General features: G+C 39.6%; 1 protein-coding gene across 3 annotated transcripts in view; it reads left to right on the top strand.

The window, feature by feature from the left end:
* SOSTDC1 (sclerostin domain containing 1) overlaps positions 1-23,141 on the top strand; it is a 94,704-nt gene that overhangs the window by 35,271 nt on the left and 36,292 nt on the right. Inside the window, exon 1 of one of the 3 annotated variants that reach the window (XM_055347373.2) lies at positions 17,478-17,579. The exons of the other annotated variants lie outside the window; for them this stretch is intronic. The gene's annotated coding sequence lies outside the window, so the exon portion shown is untranslated. Of the gene's footprint in view, positions 1-17,477; positions 17,580-23,141 lie in introns of those variants that run through there. 3 annotated transcript variants of the gene reach the window in all.

Genomic DNA, 23,141 nt, shown 5'->3' with positions numbered 1-23,141 from the left:
CCCGGGTGACGAAATAATCTGTACAACAAACCCCGATGACACGAGTTTACCTATATAACAAAGCTGCACTAAAAGTTAAAACAATAAAATATTTTTCTTACCTGTTTATGAAAAGCTTTGCAAATGTGCTACATACTTAAAAAACATGGGGACAGTGTAAAGCACAATCACTACGTGAAATATATTAATTTTTCTTAAGGTCAAACAGCTAGTCAGACTATCTCCAGATATTCCTTCCTTAATGATTATTCACAGGACTTTATTACTTTCTTTCTGGATTATCTTTAATTGTTTTTAAATTTCAATAGTTTTTTGGGTACAAGTGGTTTTTGGTTCCATGGGTGAATCGTATAGCGGTGAAGTCTGAGATTTTAGTGCATCTGTCACCCAAGTAGTATATATTGCACTCAGTATGTAGTTTTTTTAATCCCATACCCCCCTCCTATCCTCTCCCTTCTGAATCTCCAAAGTTCATGATATCACTCTGTATGCCTTTGCGTACCCATAGCTTAGCTCCCACTTATAAATGAGAACATATGCTATTTGGTTTTCCATTCCTGAGTTAGTTCACTTAGAATAATGACCTTCAGCTTCATCCAAGTTGCTGTGAAAGACATCATTTCATTCTTTTTTTATGGCTGAGTAGTATTCCGTGGTGTATATATACCACATTTTCTTTATCCACTCATTGGTCAATGGGCATTTAGGTTGGTTTCATATCTTTGCAATTATGAACTGTGCTGCAATAAACATACACGTGCAGATGTCTTTTTGATATGACTCCTTTTCCTTTGCATAGATACCCAGCAGTGGGATTTGCTGGATTGAATGGTAGATCTACTTTTAGTAGTAGATTATCTTGACTTGGGGGTAGCTTATTTTCTGGAGCTCATTGCCTTTTTATTCCTGTTCCAGTTCCCTTTTTCAAAATCTTTGCAAATCAATCATATTTTGCTACTTTAATTCCCTAAAAGCCATGGCTTCTAGATTTTCTATCAGCATATACTCTCACCAGAAGTTGAACCACTACAGATAGAAAAAGAAAGTTCCATTAGCAATGTTTTTAACCAATGTAATATTTAAAGCTTCCAAATATAAGTATTTTTAAAGGTTATATTTTTCAAAGTCACAACAATGATTCCACCTATTTTGTCTCATAGAATAGATTGTCTTGGGATAAACAGTGGTCTCTACCTTCTATTTTTCCAAATAAATAAGTAGAACATGGTCTTGGGATTATACGACTAAAGGTTAATTTTCTTAAAAAGAAAAAAGAAAGATTTTCATCTGCCAGAGTTTTATGTTAGTACTCAGACTGAGGTAGAAACAGGAGCACGAGGTTTCACATTAGGATGACTCGGGTTGTTCTCCTTTAGGCTTGAAGTGCGCCCACCCACCCTTCTGTGAGAGACCCTGTTTTGAATACATAGACTGGATTGGCTGGGTTGTTTAGAACTGAGGATCCCAAAAAGAAAAAAAGAGACTTGGAAAGAACTACTAGCTTTGTCATGAATGTTTGCCCCATCACTAATGTGAGTCCACAGGGAAGTTTTCTTTACTTAGGGTTCAGTCTATCATTTCCTGTCTGAGTGTTATTAATTTGTTCTGAGTTATTTTGACTCATTTTGATTATTCTGATAAATGAATTATTTGACTCATTTACTTGGTTATTTTGTCTTTTAACCAAGTAAAGGTAATGCAGTTTTTCCTAAAAAAAAAAAAGTATTGGGATGTTATCTGTGAACACATGGGTTTCACTATCTATTAACAGGTGGGTTTCTCTGATTCTTTTAAACTTAAGCATTTGAGGATACTGGGATTTTCTTCTCCATACTCCCATAATTTTTAAGGTAAATTTCAGAAAGAAGAATCAGCTTGGAAGTCATTTTCCTTGATGTCCTGGAATCGTTTTGCAGCTGATCTCTGTTAGCAGTGGCATTCAGGATTCTTGGTAGCAGAGTCTTTGTTGCTCTCATCTACAAGCTACAGTGGCAGGAAGAGACTACCAAACCAGTTCCAGGAAGCCTGGGTCACCATGTATGGCCAGACATGGGCCATCAAGTGATTTAAAGTGTTCTAACTGTATGAAGAAGCTATTTTAGATAACCTGGCACCCTTCATTTATTATTGATTTAGACAGGCAGGCAGTAAAATGGACTGAGTTCCTACCATAAACCACACACTCTGCCAGACACTGGGGGATGTGAATAAGACAATCTCTAAGGAATGACCATTAGGAAGCAAATAGCCTGAGTACCCATAGCTTTAAACCTACCTTAATTGTATTTGGTCTGTTTGATATAGACTGGCAATCAAATGGAATATTAAAGATGTTACTCTTATTTCCTCAGAGCCTGAAGTGTTTCAGTTGCCTTCATACATAATTCCAAACTATCTTCCTTAGCACATTAACTGTGTGCTCCTTGTGGCCTTTATTCTTCTGCTACATTCTTATTAATGATGTTTTCATTACCACCTTCGCACACAAAGCAAATAGCAGAGTAAAGTTTAATAATCATTTTAATTAGAGGCAGTACTTGTTGGAAAGTAGTTCAAAAGAAATCTTTTTCATAAAAAATGCAAAGGTATTGAGAGACTTTAGCAGAGCAAGTTCAAAGCTTCTAAAGTTTTAGAAAATAATTTTTGTTTCATAAATTCATCTGTAGTTATAACAAAGAAAGAAAATCTGTTTTCACACTTGCCAAGAACTTGGCAATTTTTCATAAATTTGGATAGGTGAGACAGATTAGCAGTGAATGCAGGCTCTATCCAATTATTTACCATTTATCTAGTGTTCAGAATAATTCAGGAAGAAGTAGAAATAAAGTTGAAGGCCACCAGATCACCTACAACTTGTGTAGGTGATGACTGTGGGTGGCTTTTGTTGGAATGCACTATTAAAAGTGGGCAGAGGGATAAGGAAAGAGAGTGAGAGACAGAGAATAGAACAAAAATGAAGAGAAGGAGGAGAAAGAGAGAAGAAGAAAAAAGGAAAAGAAAAGAGGGTTGTAAAGAAGAGACAGAGTGAAGAAAAGAAATGATAAAAGGATGAGAAGAGAAGGCAAGGGAAGAGAAAGGAAGTTTAATATAGAGAAGCAGGTGTGAGGGAAAGGAAGGAGAGAAATAAAAAGAAGGGTGGTTGGGAATTATGCTGCCTTTTGATCCCCCTTGTCTTTTGAAAAGAGAATGTCCTCTTTGGGGGCACTGTTTCATCCTCAATTCTGTGTCCCAGTTAGGCTGACAAACATAATTTGCTATACTCCTGGCATTAAGGGTAGGCATGCAACCTTTGCCGGTCTAAGCAGAATAATCCCCCCCAGGTTTTTCAAATTGGAACTAAGGAGAAAGGAGCAGTCTATTATTTGCAGTGGAGCTCTGTGGCATAAGGCCTAAAATTAATATCATGTGTTGTTTTGACATGTGAAACAGAGAGGACCTCAAATGGCCTAACTGCAAGTTCCCCTTCCTGTGCTGCTCTTTTATTCTGTTGCCTATCCCTGAGTAGCAGGTTCTGCTTTCTGTCTGTATGAATTTACCTATTCTGGGCATTTTATATTAGTGTGATTATACAATATATGACCTTTTATGCCTGTCTTCTTTCATTTGACAAAGTATTTTTGAGGTTCACATACATTGTCACATGTATTGGTACTTCATTCCTTTTCATGACTGAATAATATTCCATTGTATGAGTATATCAGATTTTGTTAATCTGCTCAACAGTTGGTGAACATTTGGGTTGTTTCTACCTTTCGCCTATTATGAATAGTGCTGATAAGTACATTTGTTTACAAGTCTTCATTTAAATACCTATTTCTATTCTTTTAGGCATATATCTAAGAAACTGTTGAGTTGTATGCTAATTTTATGTTTAGCTTTTTGAGGAGCCCCCAAACTCTTTTCTACAGTGATGGCAATGTTTTACACTCTCACCAGCAATGTGTGAAGGTTCTAACTTCTCAGTTCCTCACCAACACTCATTGCAGTTTCAATTTGCATTTCTCTAGGGACTGATGATGTTGAGCATCTTTTCATTTGTTGGCCATTTACATATCTCCCTTGGAGAAATGTCTATTCAAGACCTTTACCCATTTTTTAGTTGAGTTGTCTTTTAGTTGTTGAGTTGGAAATGTGCTTTATATATTCTTAATGGTAGACCCTTATCAGATATGTGACTTGCAAATACTTTCTTCCATTCTGTGGGTTGCTTTACAACCTGATGATTTTGTACAGACTGTTTCTACTCTTTCTCTAATTAATGCTAATTCGAATTTCTTCTATATGTATTGTTATTCAGTATTCACTTTTCTATCTTATCCATATAATGAGAGGATTTGTTAATGAGCCAATAAGAATAGGAACTACATGGCCCACCTCCCAGTCACAGTTTCTTGTCTAAAGGTGGGGACTGAAGTGGACCATAAAACTTGAGTCACAACTCTTGGTCAACCACACAAGCTAGGCCATTTAAAATCCTTCCCTAGAATGTTTCCATTGTCTTATCATTAAGCATGGGTCTTCCAGGTTCAGTAGTGCATGAGCCTAGAAGCTGCCATCAGCCATGCATCTTCCAGCATAGAAAGCGGATGGACAGTAGAAGAAAACTAAACTAATGCAGAGAGCAAGAGACGATCAATTCTCATAGTATTTGAGTCCTTCGTTCTAGTTAGCTCCACACCTTTGTTTACTGTAGTTTAGTTATGCAAGTCAATATACTACCCTTTGGGTTTAAGCTGGTTTGCATTAGATTTTTCTACTTTAAATCGAGAGTCTGACCAAGTCAGTGATATGGTAACATTATCTTGTGGAAGTAGCTTGCAATATCATTGCATTTTCAAATTTACATGTCATTTTTTGGGTCTATATTCTGCCCATATTGATTCTAATTTTTGTGGTAATACTTGCCCAGAGCTTGCATCTTTTGACCTTTTCCATCATATTAAGGACTAAGAGAAAAATTGAAGTTATTTCTGGTGGAATTTTTTTTCCTCATTCTCTTTTTTTAAAAATTTTTCATTAAAATTGTTGGACAGCTGCCAAAAACTTGAAGAACAGCTGCATTTTGTGAATTAATTAAATATCATAACCCTGTTTTCGGTTTCTATCAGTAACTGGAATGATATAAAAAGGCCATTTATTGAAAAGAATGTGTTGTATAATTTAATGTATGCTAGCCGTAGGTGGCCTAAAAATATTTTACTGCGTTCCTGCTTTTACTCATAAACTTTTAACATCCTGTCACTAAAGTGTGAATACCATTAGACAAAAGGAAGTCAACTAAGAATTTATATGGCATTATTTTAAATAATCCGCTCTGTGTTTTCTAAGTCAGATTGTACAGTTAGCTAATCCATTTACCTATTGTAATATTAGGTGGTGAAAAATATCATGCATCCTGTCTTTGCTGTAATTACATACATTCCTTTTCAATTTCCTTTTGTTGACTTTTGTTATATTTTGTATCACAGCTTTAGTAACTAGGATGTCTCTTGGGGGAAGAAAATCCCTTATTTCCGATCTTTGTCATTTACAAATTAATGGCTCAAAGAATTACATGTGCACTTCCCTAATTGTTTGTCTTGGTGTGGCCCACAATGAAAATTATTTCCACTATCAACTTTATGCTGTTCTCTGACATAATCTCTTGGTATTTTTATGTTTTCTCTAAAAGTTCAAGAATTGTCTGTCGGAAGTCCTTTGACAAGAAAATTTACCAAGAACATTATTAGACTGGTAAACTTGACAGTTTCTTTGCTAAGAAATTCTAGCTTCCCCAGCTTAAATTCTTCTTACCCTACAGCTGTTTTTTTTTTAATCTTGCCTCATTTTTTCATGTATTATTCTTATTTGAACAAAATTCTTTTTATTAACTTCATTTTGTTACTTATATAAGGATCACACCTAAACTATATAGCTATTGTAGTAATAAGTTTATGCTTTGTATTAATTATGAACATTTAAGAAACTTCAGTGGCTGTGCTCACGCCTGTAATCCCAGCACTTTGGGAGGCTGAGGTGGACAGATCACGAGGTCAGGAATTTGAGACCAGCCTGGCCAACATAGTGAAACCCCGTTTCTACTAAAAATACCAAAAAAAAAAATTAGCTCAGTGTGGTGGCCCGCGCCTGTAATCCAAGCTACTCGGGAGGCTAAGGCAGGAGAATTGCTTGAACCCAGGAGGCGGAGGTTGCAGTGAGCCAAGATTGCGCCACTGCACACCAGCCCAGGCAACAGTGCAAGACTCTGTCTCAAAAAAAATAAATAAATAAAAATAAAGAAACTTCCTTTAAGCCAGGTTTGGTGGCTCACACGTATAGTCTCAGCACTTTGGGAGGTTGAGGTGGGTGGATCACCTGAGGTCAGGAGTTTGAGACCAGCCTGACCAATATGGTGAAACCCCATCTCTACTAAAAATAAAAAATAAAAATAAAAATAAAAAATTAGCCAGGCGTGGTGGGAGGTGCCTGTAGTCCCAGTTACTAGAGAGGCTGAGACAAGACAATTGCTTGAACCCGGGAGGCGGAGGTTGCAGTGAGCCAAGATTGTGCCACTGCACTCCAGCCTGAGTGACAGAGCAAGACTCCTTTTCAAAAAAAAAAAAAAGAAAAAGAAAGAAACTTTATTTAACTGGTGGAATGACCCTGAGGCTCTTGTCTGTAGTCCCACATGAGACCCACTGGGAAATCTAAAGCTGGGCTATGGCTTTCTCCCGGTTAAGAGGAAGCTTCCAAGCTCTGATTTCTAACACTGTTTATCTGTAAATAATCCTACCTGTTGTTTCCAATAACCCAGAATATAAGTCTCTCCTATTTACCATGTGCAGAGCTGCTAGCAGACTCACTGGCAATGATATGCGCTAACTTTGGAGTAAAGGTATTGTTGCCAATTCAGATGTTTTTATTACAGTATCAGAACACCAAGATCTACTTGTTTAAATAATAAAGGAGTGTCTTGCCTCCATTAGCAAGTAGTTTAAAGAGAGAGTAGTTTTAGGTTCCGTACAATCAGGGCCAGAGCTCTAAATCTCTGCTATTAATAGTTTTAAATCCTACACTCTTCTAAGTTGGCTTTCTTTTCAGGTTGCCTTTCCCCATCACGACATAGCCATAACAGTTCCAGGATTCACATACTGACATGTCACTCTTGAGAGAAAGTAGATGGCCAACATTCCATGGTCACCTTCTTAGGAGAGTCTGGGCTGTTATAACCAAATACCATAAACCTCGTGGATTATAAAAAATAGAATTTTATTTCCCACAGTTTTGGAAGCTGGAAGTCCGGGATAAGGGTGCCAACGTGATTGGGTTCTTGTGAGGGTCCTCTTGTGGGTTGCAGATGGCCACCTTCTTGTTGGATCCTCACATGGTGGAGAACAGAGAGAGTGCTCTCATGTTTCTTCTGAGAACCCTGAAAAGTTGAGACAGGTCTCAGTTAATTTAGAAAGTTTATTTTGCCAACATTGAGGATGAGCCCGTGACACAGCCTCAGGAAGTCCTGACGGCATGTGCCCATGGTAGTCAGGGTACATCTTGGTTTCATACATTTAGGGAGACATAAGACATCAATCGATATACGTAAGAAGTACATTGGTTTGGTCTGGAAAGGCGGGACAACTTGAAGCAAAGGCAGGAAGTCTTGAAGCCCAGAGGGAGCTTCCAGGTCGCAGATAGGTGATACACAAATGCCTACACTCTTTTCAGTTTCTGATGAGCCTTTCCAAAGGAGGCAAATCAGATAAGCATCTATCTCAGTGAGCAGAGGTGTGACTTTGAATAGAATGGGAGGCAGGTTTGCCCTAAGCAGTTCCCAGCTTGAGTTTTCCTTAGTGATTTTGGGGGCCCAAGATATTTTCCTTTGGCACTTCTTGTAAGAGCACTAATCACACACACAAAGGCTCCACCCTTATGACCTAATTATCTTCCACAGGCCCCACTTCCTAATGCCATTGTGTTGGGAGTTAGGATGTCAACATATGCATTTTGGGGGGACACAAATATCCAGCTCATCACAACTACCTAGAACATGGAGTAATGTGTGCCCATGATGGTTAGCTATCCCTTTTCCCACACCCAGCACGGACCCTGCTTAGTTGTCATCACAGTGCCGTTGAGGTGTGTTCACCCCACTCTTAAGCGATGTTTGAAATCAGATGACAGCACTACACTTTATTTTTTTTTTTAATTAATTAAGACGTGGTGTCTCACCCCTGTGATTGCAGCACTTTGTAGGGCTGAGGGTATCCCCTTTCCATGGATACCCTCCTTACCTTTCTTGGGCTCAAACTTTTTACAACAATCCTGCCCCTGCATGAATACCCACACCCATCTCTCCCTGTGCCTGCTTAGCTTGCATTGCCAAGACATTCCCTTCTTGGTCTATACACCATGCCAGTTTCCTCTGCCAAGCTGATGCTGCCCTCATTCAGGCGGAGTCTGACAGTCCACACTCGTGTGCCTGGACCTCCCTCCTCACCCTGCTATACCCACCGGGATGCCCTGCTTCCACGTGAATGTTCTCCTCACCTGGCTTGAACTCTGACACTGCGCCTGTGCTCCTACTCACTTCCACTCACAGGGTTGCTCCCTGCACCGTGCTGAGGCCCTGAATCCCCAATGTAGACCCACTGCACAGACATTGTCTTCACTCAGCTTAGGCTCTAACATCTGTTCCCTTTTTCATGCCACTGAGACAGACCACTCACCCAACAAGTCTGTTTCATCAAGAGTTAAAACCTTGCTCAGACGCGATTTTTATAGGAGTCTATTTAAAGAAGCAAGTTGATACGGCAAATAGCTATGTACAAAGTAAAAACAACAACAACAATAAAAACCTGTGAGATTTTTCCACTCACAGCGAATATAATGGGGTTGTCAGAATAGAAAGCTGTGATGCTGCATGCAGACTGTTGCTATAGTATCTAATACAGCTAATAAATTGTGTGGTTTTCATAAATAAACGTGTGTAGCTATTGCCCCCTTCCATCTTCCATCAGAAGTATCCGAAGTTACAATTGTCATTTTAACCTTTATAACTGTAGTGATACTTACCAATTGGAAAACATAAAAAATAAGAATCTGGCTCTGTTCTGCCAGAGATGAACTTGAAACAGAATAGTTACCTTTTTTAGAGTTAATGTCATGATCTGTCTGAGAAGTCCCTGTAATAATTGCATTGTTCTTGCCACCAGAAGGCCATTTAGAGTAGCAATAGCCCTTTTATATTGGTATATTATCTGCAAGATTTCCAACCTAGACTTATTTTACAGATGAGGAAACTGAAGGACAGAGAGTTAAGAAACTGGTCGAGGGTCATACAACTAGTAAGAGAGACAGGCAGTTACCCCCCACCCACCCCATTTGATCTGGCTTCCATGCTTTTATCCTCCATACTGTGTGCTGACCCTGGGTAAAAAAACAGAAACAAAAAACCTTATTACAGGATTATCTGTAACAGGAGAAAACCAGGAGAAACTAACCATAGATGAGAAAGAGATTAATAATTCATCCTGTGGAATTTAACAGTCACCCTGTGCCTACCTGTCCACCCCAGGTAAATCCTGGGCACAGCCCAAGTCCATGAAGGATCGTCACTAGAAGGAAAAGCTCTAAGGGGTCCAAGAGACCCCTCAGGCATGAATGGTCTACTCAGAACATCCTGACCTGGTTTCTGTTTAATTCCCTTCAGGAGAAGTTTAAGGAAACTCCATCATGAGCTTGGAAGGTGGCTGTTTCTGGGACGTAGAAATGAGACAGCAGGAGTGAGGCTCAGCTCTTGGTTTGGGGGGATGAGTGGCCAGGGCTAATCTGCCAGCCTTCTGCCTTTGAGTCTTGCACATGCAACTTTATTTAAGAAGCTGTGTTTTCTTTATGACCACAAGAGATGACCAACATCCAGAATGCAGAGCACCCTAGGCAAGGCCACAAAACTAGAACTTTTCCTGTGGTGATGGCTGCTTCTTTTTTTTATACCAGTCACCATATGATGTCACTTGTCATCCTGTCTGTAACACTGGGCTTCCTTGCTGGATTCAAACCACACAACGGCCAGATTCTGCCCTTGTGCAGCTCAGACTCTGGGCTCAAGACTCTTGGGGGAAGACTCAGTTTGAACTCCAAGGGCACATCTCTCTAATTGATCACAAGGTCCAGCAGGTAGTTGGGAGGGTCCTGGGGCCTGGTGAAGGGGGAAGGACCTCATGCCTAGAGTCCCCATTGCTACACTCTGAGGGTGGCCCCAGGGTAGGAGAGAATACTGGGCTTTGTATCCTCTCCCATGGTGGCATGGTGATTATCCCTATCTGGTTTTATTTCTTCACAAAATCACCACCAGGTTTCAATGGTCTTGAGCATTTGTGTAGCCGAATCTGGCTATTTAGCAAATGTCAAAGACTTTTTCTGTAAGATTTGGTGACCTATGGAAGTTAGGACTTTGATGAAATTAAAATAAAAAACTTTCATAAGGAAAATAGTCCTACTGGAATTTTGACCAGAACTGCATTCAATGTATAGATTTAAGGAAAATTCATGTCAACGTAAATGATTAAGACTTCCCATCCAGGTACAGGAGCACAAAATGTTGCTCTATTTATTGCGAGTCTATCTAATAAGGCAAGTCCATCTTCTTTGTACCTCCCCCAAATTTCTTTTTAAATTTCAAGGCTGACTTGGCTACTTGTGGTTAAAATGAAAGAATTTATACTTAATCTGAATTAGGATAAGACTCCTGGAGTGATTTGAGGAAGTGGTGACAGCATCATTTGAATGTAGTTGGTAAATCATTTAGCTATAAAAATTTCTTGCTTGGTGTTTTTTTAAAATTTGAATTTTTATGTGTACATAATAGGTGTATATATTTATAGGGTACAAGAGATGTTTTGATACAGGCATGCAATGCGTAATAATCACATCATGGAAGATGGGGTATCCATCCCCTCAAGCATTTATCCTTTGTGTTACAAACAATCCAATTATACTCTTTTAGTTATTTTTATTTATTTTATTCTATTATTTTTATTTTATTTATTTTAGACAGAGTCTTGCTCTATCCGGGCTACACATGGTGCAATTTTGGCTCACTGCAACCTCTGCCTCCCAGTTCAAGTGATTCTCCTGCCTCAGCCTCCCAAGTAGCTGGGATTACAGGCACCTGCCACCACACGCAGCTAATTTTTTATATTTTTAGTAGAGACGGGGTTTTACCATTTTGGCCAGGCTGGTCTTGAACTCCTGACTTCAGGTAATCTACTGCCTTGGCCTCCCAAAGTGCTGGGATTACAGGTGTGAGCCATTGTACCTGGCCTTTTAGTTATTTTTAAATGTATAATTAAATTATTATTGACTGTAGTCACCCTGTTGTGCTATCAAATATTAGGTTTTATTCATTCATTCTATTTTTTCGTACCCATTAACCTTCCCCGCCTCTCCCTCCCTCCCCCCACAACTACGCTTCCCAGCCTCTAGTACCATCTTCCTACTCTCTATCTCCATGGGTTGAATTGTTTTGATTTTTAGATCCTACAAATAAGTGAGAATATGTGACATTTGTCTTTCTGTGTTTAGCTTCTTTCACTTAACATAATGGCCTCTAGTTCCATCCATGTCGTTGCAAATGCCTGAATCTCATTCTTTTTTATGGCTGAATAGTACTCCATTAGGTATAAGTACCACATTTCCTTTATCTATTCATCTGCTGATGGACACTTATGTTGCTTCCAAATCTTGGCTATTTGAACAAGTGCTGCAACAAACATGGGAGTGCATATATTTTTTCAATATATTGGTTTGCTTTCTTTTGGGTATATACCTAGCAGTGGGATTGCTGGGTCATGTGATAGCTCTATTTTTGTTTTTTTGAGGAACCTGGAAACTGTTCTCCCTAGTGATTGTACTAATTTACATTCCCATCAAAAGTGTACAAGTGTTCCCTTTTCTCCACATCCTCGCCAGCATTTGTTATTGCCTGACTTTTGGATAAAAGTCATTTTAACTGGGATGTGATGATATCTCATTGTAGTTTTAATTTGCATTTCTGTCATGATCAATGATGTTGAGTACCTTTTCATATGCCTGTTTGCCATTTGTACGTCTTCTTTTGGAAAATGTCTATTCAAATCTTTTGCCCATTTTAAAATCGGATTGTTAGATTTTTTTCCTATGGAGTTGTTTGAGCTCCTTGTATATTCTGGTTATTGATACCATGTCTGACAGGTAGTTTGCAAATATTTTCTCCCATTCTGTGGGTTGTATTTTCACTTTGTTGATTGTTTCTTTTGCTGTGCGGAAGCATTTTAACTTGATGTGATCCCATTTGTCCACTTTTGGTTTGATTGCCTATGCTTGTGGAGTATTGCTCAAGAAATCTTTGCCAGGCTGGTGTCCTGGAGAGTTTCCCCAACGTTTTCCTGTAGTAGTTTCACAATTTGAGATCTTAGATTTAATTTTTTAATCATTTTGATTTGATTTTTGTATATGGGAACAGATAGGGGTCTAGTTTCATTCTTCTGCATATGGATCTCAAGTTTTGCAAGCACCATTCATTGAAGAGACTGTTTCTTTCCCAGTGTATATTCTTGGCACCTTTGTTGAAAATGCGTTCACTGTAGGTGTGTGGATTTGTTTATGGGCTCTCTATTCTGTTCCATCGTTATGTGGTGATTTTTAACATCATGAATAGTAAGTAATCTATTAATACTTTTTAATATTAATAGTAATAGTAATCATTCTGATAAATGATAACATTATGCCTAGCTCTTTTCTTTTTGTCTATGCTTACTTTTCACAAGTTTATTTACCCTAAAATATTTGTTTGAACTTTCCTAGGTTAAGCCATAGACATATATGTCAAAAAAATTATTGCCCTCATGAAGATTACATTTTAGTGGGTAAAAAAATGTTATACAACATGGTATATCTTTATCCATAGATGTTTCCATAAAAAGCAAGAAAAACAAAAAGCTGACTTTTTCTCAATGAAGCATGGTACCATTCGAGCTGCTTGCCATATTTCTGGTCCTTCTCACTTTCTGGCACATAGTAAAGTTGCACTTCTTTGACTCCTGGTTGAGTGGGACCAGGTGACTAGTTGTCACCAGTGAGTTGTAAATAGAAGTAAGTTGGTGCACTTCTGAGCTGGAGCATTTAAATGCCAGTGCAAGACCCTCCAGGACATTTTTATTGCTGTGACATGAAGCTGGACTGCATTGGAGATGGTGGCTGCTTCATCAGGCTGGGCTCCTGAGTGACTACTGGAAAAAGAGGCCCTTTCCACCTTACCTACTCCCAATGGGCGTGGTCTGTGACTGTGACATTTTGTGGTTTTGCTCCTCTGAAATTTTGTGGGGGAGGCATTATTTGTTACTGCAACATGCTTCATTTTCTTTCTTTGTTTCTTTCTTTTTTTTTTTTGAGACGGAGTCTCGCTCTTGTTGCCCAGGCTGGAGTGCAGTGGCGTGATCTCAGCTCACTGCAACCTCCACCTCCCAGGTTCAAGCTTCTCCTGCCTCAGCCTCCTGAGTAGCTGGGATTACAGGTGCCCACCACCACACCCGGCTGATTTTTTACTTTTAGTAGAGATGGGGTTTCACCATGTTGGGCAGGCTGGTCTCAAACTCCCAACCTCAGGTGATCCTCCCGCCTCAGCCTCTCAAGGGTTACAGGCGTGAACCGCCGTGCCTAGCTGCTTCATTTTCTATTGTCAGTGGGAAAAATGGCATGGCTGGAGTATTGGAGTAAGCCTATGCTGACTGATACAACGTGCTTGAAAGAAAACAAAATAAACTACCTTTCTTTAGGACTTGTGAACAGCCAGGTGCTAAATTATACTTGCACAGCACAAGTGGGCAGATGTGGCTTTGTGCAATATTCTTTGCACTAGAATTAATCAGAGCTATCTAGTACTTGTCTCTTCTTGCCTTTTCTACTTTCTATTCCTGATCATTGGTCCCCATTTCACTGCTATAGTTCTTGTTCCTTCTCTATCCAATGCTTGACATCTTTTCTTCATGTACTTTGTAATACTCTAGAATTGGATCTGGCATTGACTTTCTGTTATGAACACCACATAGTTCTGATTTCAGTCTTCCTATGCTCCTTTTCCACATTAAACCAAGTGCAACATAAACATCTTCCTTGCATCCAAAATAGGTCATTCAGTCCAGATGGCTTGTTAATTTATTTGAAAAGTCTAAGGTAATGCTACATTGTTTCAATGCATACTAATAGACTGGCTCTATCATTTTTAGCTTTATTATTTTATTAGTAAATGGCACTTTAGATACAATATAGCCCACTCCCTCTTCCTGATTTACATGAGTGGAGATTGTTGGATTGAAGTACCACTTAGGCAACCAGAGGTCTGAGAGATGTTATGGTAGCATTTTGTAATCTCTGCTACACGATAAAGTTAGTGAGGAGCTTCAAAAGATCCCAAAGCCCAGGCATCACCACAGCCAGTTGCAATGATATTGCTAAGGCCAGGACCTTGGCAACAGTATTTGTTAAAGTCTCATAGTGGACTCTTAGGAGAGGCAGCTGAGATTGAGAATGACTCTTAGATGTGAGTTCTGGGTCAGATGAAGGCAGGTAACCAAAGTAACTAGCAGCAGTCAGACAGGAAGGAGAATGAAACCTAGGAGACAAAATTTCCCAGGTCTTCCCAGCAAGGACTAACCTGCTACAAATCCCATTGTTGATATGCATCATACTTGGGCTTAGACCCCATTGAAGACCACCAGGCCTCTGTAATTTGTGTCAGCTTCTCCTTTTCTCTTCTGCTCTAGGCACAGCATTAAAGCTACTCCTAGGCCAGCAAATATTTAAAGTCAAAGCCAGGTAAATGGACTCATATTGTAAAGTCCAATAAGAAAGAAATAAAGATTGTGAAGACACTGGAATGGAGTGTCTGGGGTTGGGAACTAGAGCAGAGACAAGAGGGTTTTTCCCTCTTCCATTTTTTGGAAGCACACACACAATGAAGCAAGTAGGCTAGAAGGACCCAGCTCCTTTACTGGGGCAGAGCCATCTTCACACTGCTGGATGGTCCAAGCAGGGGACAGATGGGAGATGGCATATGACATATTTTGATATAGAAACCAATACCTAAGCAAGTAATGAAAACAAACATCTAACAAAGTGCTTCTACATTTGTTTTTTTGAATAATAGATAATGATATATTACTATATACTTAGGCAAAGAATATTGTTCACTTCTGAGAAAAAAAATCCAGTTTAATATCTCATTAAAAAGGTACATCTTAGGGAGAAGGCAACTTGAGTTCACCTTGATGTTATACCTTGATATTATTCTTCCCAAGCTACATTGGTTGTTAGGTGTAAATGTGTTATATATTAAAGATGTACAAATACAAAGGGGCTCCATAGGCTGGTTCAACACCCACTTTTGTACTTTCTTTCTTTGCTCTTCTCCCCATAACTTCCCTTGTTTTTGCTCCCACCTTCTCTTTTTTCCCCCTCATTTTTTCCTTGCCTTCTGCATTTCCTAGGTTCCCTGCCTTCCCTGGCCTCTCCCACCACCAGATCAGCCCACCTGGCAGCTCTCATGCTAGGCCCTCTCTTTGATTCCACTTCATCAATACCACCTCTTCTTGCGACTTGTATCTGTTCTTCAATTTCCAATCTTTGTCTCTGTTAGGAGGCTTTCCCTAAACTGTGTGACCTCATTTCCCTGCTGTCTCCATAAGACCACCCGCGAAGCTTGAAGCTGCGGCCAGATTTCTCTGGGACTCCTTGCAGTGACCTACCCAGTGAAGCTTTGTTTAACCATTCACAAGAAATGAGTCATTGAAGCCTTCCATGTTTGGGGAAAACTCCTGTTTGTCTAAGGAGGCTGACAGAGTAGCTGAATGCTATCTGAACTTGACGTCTACAAATCCTAATGGAGAGCTTCATTATTTCTTCTCCTTGATTTTCTAGCTTTAGATCTAATAGACCAGCTGCTTATTCTGTGTGCTCTAGCTGATGTCAAGAATCCGTCTGGGCCTGATTACCTTGATGCTTCATTTTCTATGTCTTGTCAGTGGGGAAAATGGCAAGGCTTTGGGTATTGGAGGTTGATGGTAGCTCCTGCATTTATTTCCTTCTGCTTCTCACCCTTTGTTGATATGGGACCTCTTGCTTCTCTGAGTTCAGTCTGCCATTTTATCTATTCCCCCTTAAATGAAGATTCTCACCTTAATGTTAGGGTTTGAGTAGGATGGAGAAAGTACAGAACATCTCAGAATCTCTGGAGGTGAATAATAGTTTGGAAACTTTTCCATGATTATAATATTATTATATAGTATAAAAATAAACAAACAAGCAAATCTTACTATTTTCTTTTTGTTAAGTTATGCTCCAGTGACTTAATATTGGTTAACTGCAAAACTTTTAAGATAACTTATTTTTCTCAAAACAGGGTTAATTGTACTACTGTTCGGTGAAAAATTCCTTACTGGATTCGCATTTATTACAAAATAAATTACTGAATCCTTAATATGCAATTGAAGGAACCCCTTGACACACACACACACACACACACACGCACATACACGGTAGGACTCCAACATAATTTTTCAACATTTTCCTATGTGCCAACTTATTTTTTTAAGTAAGTACAACAGATATTTTAAAGCTTAAGGAAACTTTGCTTATTCTATTCTTTCTCCTCACATGCCTTCTTTATTATCACCAATCTTGATAACATTTTTTCTATTCTTTCTTATTTTAATGCAAAAATTCTAACATATGTAAGGGCAGAGAGAATAATACATGGCTAATCTTGTTTTAGCTATCTATCCATATTTTTTTCCTGGAGTATTTTAAGACAAATCCCAAATGTCATATCGTTTTGCTTATAACTCTAAAAGACAAAGATAACTAAATACTAAATACTTGTGTTAATTACCTAATATCATTTAATATTTATTTCATGCTCAAATTTTTTCAATTGCTTCAATAATGTCTTTTTACAATTGGTTTGTTTCGGTCAAGATGCAAACAAGGTCCATAATTAGGATTTGGTTAACGTGTTTCTTAAGTCTCTTTTCAACTACTTCCACTTACCACCCTATCCCATTTTAATGTCCTTTAGTTTTTGAATAAATCAGCTCATTGGTCCTGTATAATGTCCTGTCTTCTGCATTTGGTTGCTTGATTCCTCATTACTACTTATTATGTCCTTTTTGCCTGTATTTTTGGTATATTGGGAGTTAGACCTCTTCAGAGGCTTGATTTGGATTCTAGCACAATTGTTTCAGGGGGGAATACTTTACAGATAGCCTTGTGTACTACATCATTCAGAAGACCCACAATGTCTTCTGTTCTTCTTTAGTGATATTGAAGCAAGATATTTCCCTGACCCCTTCGTAGGACTAGTGAAGGGGGTACCTCATTTACTAATCCCGCAGCTCTCAAGCCCTCGAGGGAGGGAACGTGCGAGCAAATGAGGTGGGAGCTGTAGTGCGCAGGCGCTGGAACTGGCTAGCCACTTCCGCGCTGGCAGGGGCGAACTCCACTCACTCAGACCCGCTGCTCTCCACCCCTCGCCGGAGGGAGAACGCAGGTGAACAGCTGCAGGAGCTGGGGTGAGTGCTTTTGAGCCCCGGCAAGAGCAAACTCTGTGCTGGCCGCGCGGCAGCATCTGGGGGGTGCTCGTGACCCCAGAAGCCCCAGAGGGAGTGGTACAGCACTCTTTTACTTCAGCCATCCACGGACGGCTTAAGTGTTAACAGCTCAGTGGGCCCTCTGCCTTTTTGCGTGAGGTGGCTGCCTTCCACCAGCGAGGGCAAAGGGCAAGTGTGACAGCCTTTTGCATCCACACTCCTGGTTTCCGAGTTCTTGTCCAATGTCCAGGAGAAATGAGGTCACACGAAGGATGGTAACTGCGGAGGATTTTATTGCCAATAGAGGTGGTTCTCAGCGAGAAGGGGAGCTGAAAAGGGGACAGGGAGGGATGGTAATCTTCCCCTGAAATCCAGCTATCTCTGGCCAGATTATTCTCTGAGGTTATGCTGTCAAGCTGTCCCTTTAAAGTCAAGCTGCTTCTCTCCGACGTCCAGCTGTAGTCTCTGACATCCAGCTGCTGCTTCTCTCTCTGCCGCTAAGTTCTGGGGTTTTTATAAGCACAGAATGGGGAGTGGGGCGGGCCATGGGTGGTTTTGGAAAAGGCAACATTCGAGCAGGAAAACAGGGATGTAACTTCTCACTTTGGGCCACGGTTTCAGGTTTTTTGGCTTGCAGGTAGGGCCCTCTTCTGCCCAGAATTTCCCTGCCTCCTGTCCCTATCAATATTAAGATTGATCTGTGGGCTGGTTGTGGTGGCTCACACCTGTAATCCCAGCACTTTGGGAGACCAAGACAGGAGGACCACCTGAGGTAAGGAGTTTGAGACCAGCCTGGCTAACATGGTGAAACCCCATCTCTGCTAAAAATACAAACAAAAATTAGCCGGGGGTGGTGGCTCATGCCTGTAATCTCAGCTACTTGGGAGGCTGAGGCACAAGAATCTCTTGAACCGGGGAGGTGGAGGTTGCAGTAAGCTGAGATCTTGCCACTGCACTCCAGCCTGGGTGACAAAGCGAGACTGTCATACACACACACACACACACACACACACACACACGCAAAAGATCAGTGCGTTCAAGAGATTTCAGCCTGATGATCTCATTATAACTTTTCCTATTAACCTTTCTTTCACTTAAAGGTTTTAGCAGCCTTTGACGTTTGTCTAGTTCCTTTATTTTATTAGGGGTTGTAAAACTGTGACTCTTCTTTCATTCTGCCTGCATTTATTAGCTATCATTTTCTAAGAATAACTTTCTCTTGTCTGTGATTTAATTACCCAGAAATACAGTTTGTATAGGAAAAAAAGAACAAATGCTTTATTTTTTCCCTTTATGGATTTATTTTCAGAATTATAAGTTGGGACTTAACCAACCTCCAAGATGACCAGTGAATTTTTGTTAAAGTTTTATTATAAATTCATAAATCCCTTCATGTTTGATGTGTTTTAATCCATTGCAGTCATTATTATTTTTAATCTGCTATCATTGTAATTCGAACCACAGCATATAAAGCCTGTCTAAATTTTCTTGTCTGGTGGGGATATAAGGCAACATAGCAAAGATTCTCAAGGTAACCTGTGTGTTAGCCTATGGGGAGTAAGCGGTGATGGTTTTATACTAACCAAAATGGGCCTAGATGTGGTAAAGAAGTATTGGTAAGGTTATAGTAAAAGACAATATACATAGGGGTGCTCATTGTAAAATTCTTTCAGCTTTGCTATAAGTTTGAAATTTTGCAGTACATAATTGGAAAAACTAAAAAAAGAAAGAATGTGGTTTTAAAAGGTGAGACTCCCTTGTGTGAACACATGGAAAGTTATAGCACCACACAGGGAAAAAGGGAGTTAAGGAATTTCTAGATTTTGTATATAAAAGGTGATATATATAGTATCTTTTTATTAGTGCAATAAAATTTTTAACAGTGGCACTCAGACATCTACAATTTCTGTTGACCTCTGATATGTAACATTTTTCTCAAATTAAATCAGGACTATTTAGCTATGTAGGGATAAAAGAATCTTGATTTGTTTGAGAAACACATTGGGAAAAGTTATGATGAACTTTAATGGAAAACACACTTGTATAGAAGCCTGGGCATAAGATTGAAATTGATCATCACATTGTTTGTTTAGAAAAGAAAACATAACATTGAAAGAATATGTTGGAAGCATTGGATTTCTTCACATGAGAACACACACATTGAAAATGATGAGGCTTGGATAAAGCATAAATTACAGACTACTTTTTTCTTTCCTTGAAAGTGTTGAGCTTTAAAAATATACATATATTATTGGATATACTAAAAGTTAGTTAGAATACTTCTGCATGGGGAATTCTTTTTGGAAAAAGATACAAAATAATAAAGACTTTAAAAAAAAATACTAATGACCAGACTTTGAAAATAATTCTACAAATGGCAAAATGAAATGACAGACAATTTACAGCAAGCCAAATATGCAGATTTGGGGTGGCAGCCTATCACTGCCAGCATGGGTGGTCTCCCATTTCCCAGAAGAGGGAAATAATGAGCTTTGTGATAAAGTCATGATGTACTCTGCACCCAAGGGGCCTTTGGGGCATGGAGGGAAAGGAAGAAAGGGGGGTAACTTTTTAAAAAGTCATAGAAGGGGGTCAAAAATTAATATAGGAAACTTTGTAAAGTTATATAAACCAACCCATTTACCCCCAAGAAAAATCACACCTAAATTCTTTCAGAAAGATTACAATCTTTCCTATTTCTAAAGACCTCCTGAGAAGGAGTTTCCATGGCCTTGCTTTAGTATTTAACAAACTTCATTCTCAGGAATACTGTCGTTGGCTACATTAAATCCTCAGTGATACTGCCAAGACCTTTATTTGTTCTCATAATACTCTCATGGGGAAGGAGGACGGCTGAGGGAGGTGCTTCAAGAGCTCTCTCTCAGTCCCTCGTAGCTTCCCAACCCTACCCCACCCTCATGCTCTTTTCTTTATATTTCTTACCTCAGTTTCCTTCCTTCTTTTTTTTTTTTTTTTTTTTTGAGACTGAGTCTCACTCTATTGCCCAGGCTGGAGTGCAGTGGCACAATCTCGGTTCACTGCAATCTCTGCCTCCCGGGTTCAAATGATTCTCCTGCCTCAGCCTCCTGAGTAGCTGGGATTACAGGCACCTGCCACCATGCCTGGCTAATTTTTGTATTTTTAGTAGAGATGGGGTTTCACCATGTTGGCCAGGCTGGTCTCAAACTCCTGACCTCAAATGATCCACCCACCTCAGCCTCCCAAAATGCTGGGATTACAGGTGTGAGCCACTGCACCTGGCCTTCAGTTTCTTTAAGGCAGGGATTGCAAGTGCCTTTAGGGTTTAGGCAGATAATATACAAGTTGTAGAATTTAAGACTGCAGAGAGTGGTGGCAAAGTAAAGAACCCAATACTATTCTAAAGGCATTTGATTACATATTCATTACTCATTAAATGCACTGATTAGGCCAAGTTGAATCTGACTTTAGGCTGAATTCTGCTTGAAAGCTGCCTATTTCTAGCCTTTGCTTTATACGTTTCCTAAAAGAGTAAGGCAGATCACAAGGTGGCAGTTGCCTGTGTATAGAAGTGAAAAACTAAGGCTTAGTTGAGCTCTGTTGAAAGATGGTTCTTGTCTGTATTCTCCAGTGCAATCAGCACTCTTATAATCATAACATAGTTTCTTCTGGATACTATATGTATCTATATTCTGTAGAATATATTAATATATACATTAAATGCAAGATGGCCCCAATGATCTTTGCCTCCCAGTATTCATAGCCTTGTGTGCTAACCCTGTGTGACTAGCAGAATACAGTGGAAGTGATGGTGTGTTTCTTCTGACATTAGGTCATGTAAGTCATTGCAACTTTCACCTTTGTTTCTTAAATCACTTGCTCTGGAGAAAGCTGGCAATCATGCTGAAAAGACACTCAAACAGCTCTGTGCAGAGCATCTGAGGCCTCCAATAAACTTGCCAGCCTAATGAGTGAGCCACCCTTGAAATGGAGCTTCTCGAACCAATCAAGCCTTCAGATGACTGCAAGACCAGTTGACATCTGACTGCAACTACATGAGCGACTCCAAGTGAGAACTTGACACAAGAGCCTTTTCAGAGTTCTTGATCAGCAGAAACTTGAGACATAATGAGTGCTTGTTGTTTTAAGCCACTAAGTTTTAGGGGTGAATTATTTGGCAGCAGCAGATGACAAAATAGAATTGATAGATTGAGAGTTGCACATTCATGACTGCAGAGATCTGTCATTTTAACTAAAAAGATCAAACTTGGTGACCTGTTCCTTTCAGTATTTTTTTTTTTTAGCAATGGGAAAGGAGATGTGTGTTTCCTTAGGAATGTAGAGCCAGGATTCATACAGAAAATAGGTGATTTTTATATGGATACGTGTAACATTAGTTTTTAATGGTAGTTCAACAGTAGCTAATATTGATTAAACTTAATGGTAGTTCAACAATAGCTTAATATTAATATTAGTTTTTAATGGTAGTTCAATAATAGGTATTATTAATTGAACTTTTACTATTTGGCAGCATTATGCTAAGAGCTTTACCTGCATTATCTTCGTATGATTCTTATAGTGGCCCTACGAAGTAGCTATTACTATATCTCATCAGTTCACTGCAAGAAAACTAAGGAGCTGTTGAAATAAGCTGATGTCTAAGCAGCTGTGATTTGAAAAAATGTTATAAAATTTCCCTGCTCCAAAATATCTTTACAAATCAGATATCACAGTTGCTTAAATTTCATGAATATGTGCCTTAAGCATTTTCAAAATTATCTCTAAACAGGGTACTCGGTCCATTAATGAGTATATGTTTAGCAGGTGTGTTTTTCTGTCTCTCCTGGTGAAAGTTCTTGTCTAGTGGCCAGCCATGAAAGTGAGCCTCACAGATCTGGGACTGCGAGGAGCCCAGCTGTGGTACTACGAACTCCATACCTGTCTGCATGGAGGCCATGCTTCCCATAAGTGGTTCCTGGCCAGTGATGGAGTGGTAGGGTCACTTACCCAGCACAGTTCCTGCAGGCTGCTGGACTCCTGCGAAGGTGGATTCCCCCATGGCTCTGCTCATCTCTCAGATGAACAAGTTCTGGAGATCTAGCATACAGCACAGTGACTATATCTAATAATACTGTATTGTGTACTTGAAATGTGATAAGAGTAGATTTTAAGTGTTCTCTACACACACACACACACACACAAATGGTAACTGTAGGTGGTAATAGAAATGTTAATTAATTTGACTGTAGCAATCATTATATAATGTGTATACATATCAAATCATCATGTTGCACACCTTGAATATATATAATTTTTATTTGTCAATTAAATATTTTTAACTAAAACAACAACAAAAACGACACTTCTACCCACCCTTTTCCTTTCCTCTCTCATTTACCTGTGATCAGGCTGCATCCTGGTTTGACCAGTCCCCACTCCCCTGTCCCTTCCCATCTCCTCCTCAGAGGAGGAGATGTTGTCTGATATAGTTTGGCTGTGTCTCCATCCAAAGCTCATCTTGAATTGTAGTTCCATGAGCCCCACAGGTCATGGGAAGGACCCAGT

This window comes from Gorilla gorilla, chromosome 6, assembly GCF_029281585.2.
Source record: "Gorilla gorilla gorilla isolate KB3781 chromosome 6, NHGRI_mGorGor1-v2.1_pri, whole genome shotgun sequence".
NCBI classification, from domain to species: domain Eukaryota; kingdom Metazoa; phylum Chordata; class Mammalia; order Primates; family Hominidae; genus Gorilla; species Gorilla gorilla.
The sequence above is the reverse complement of the archived record's forward strand: the minus strand, read 5'-3'. Positions and strand labels throughout refer to the sequence as shown.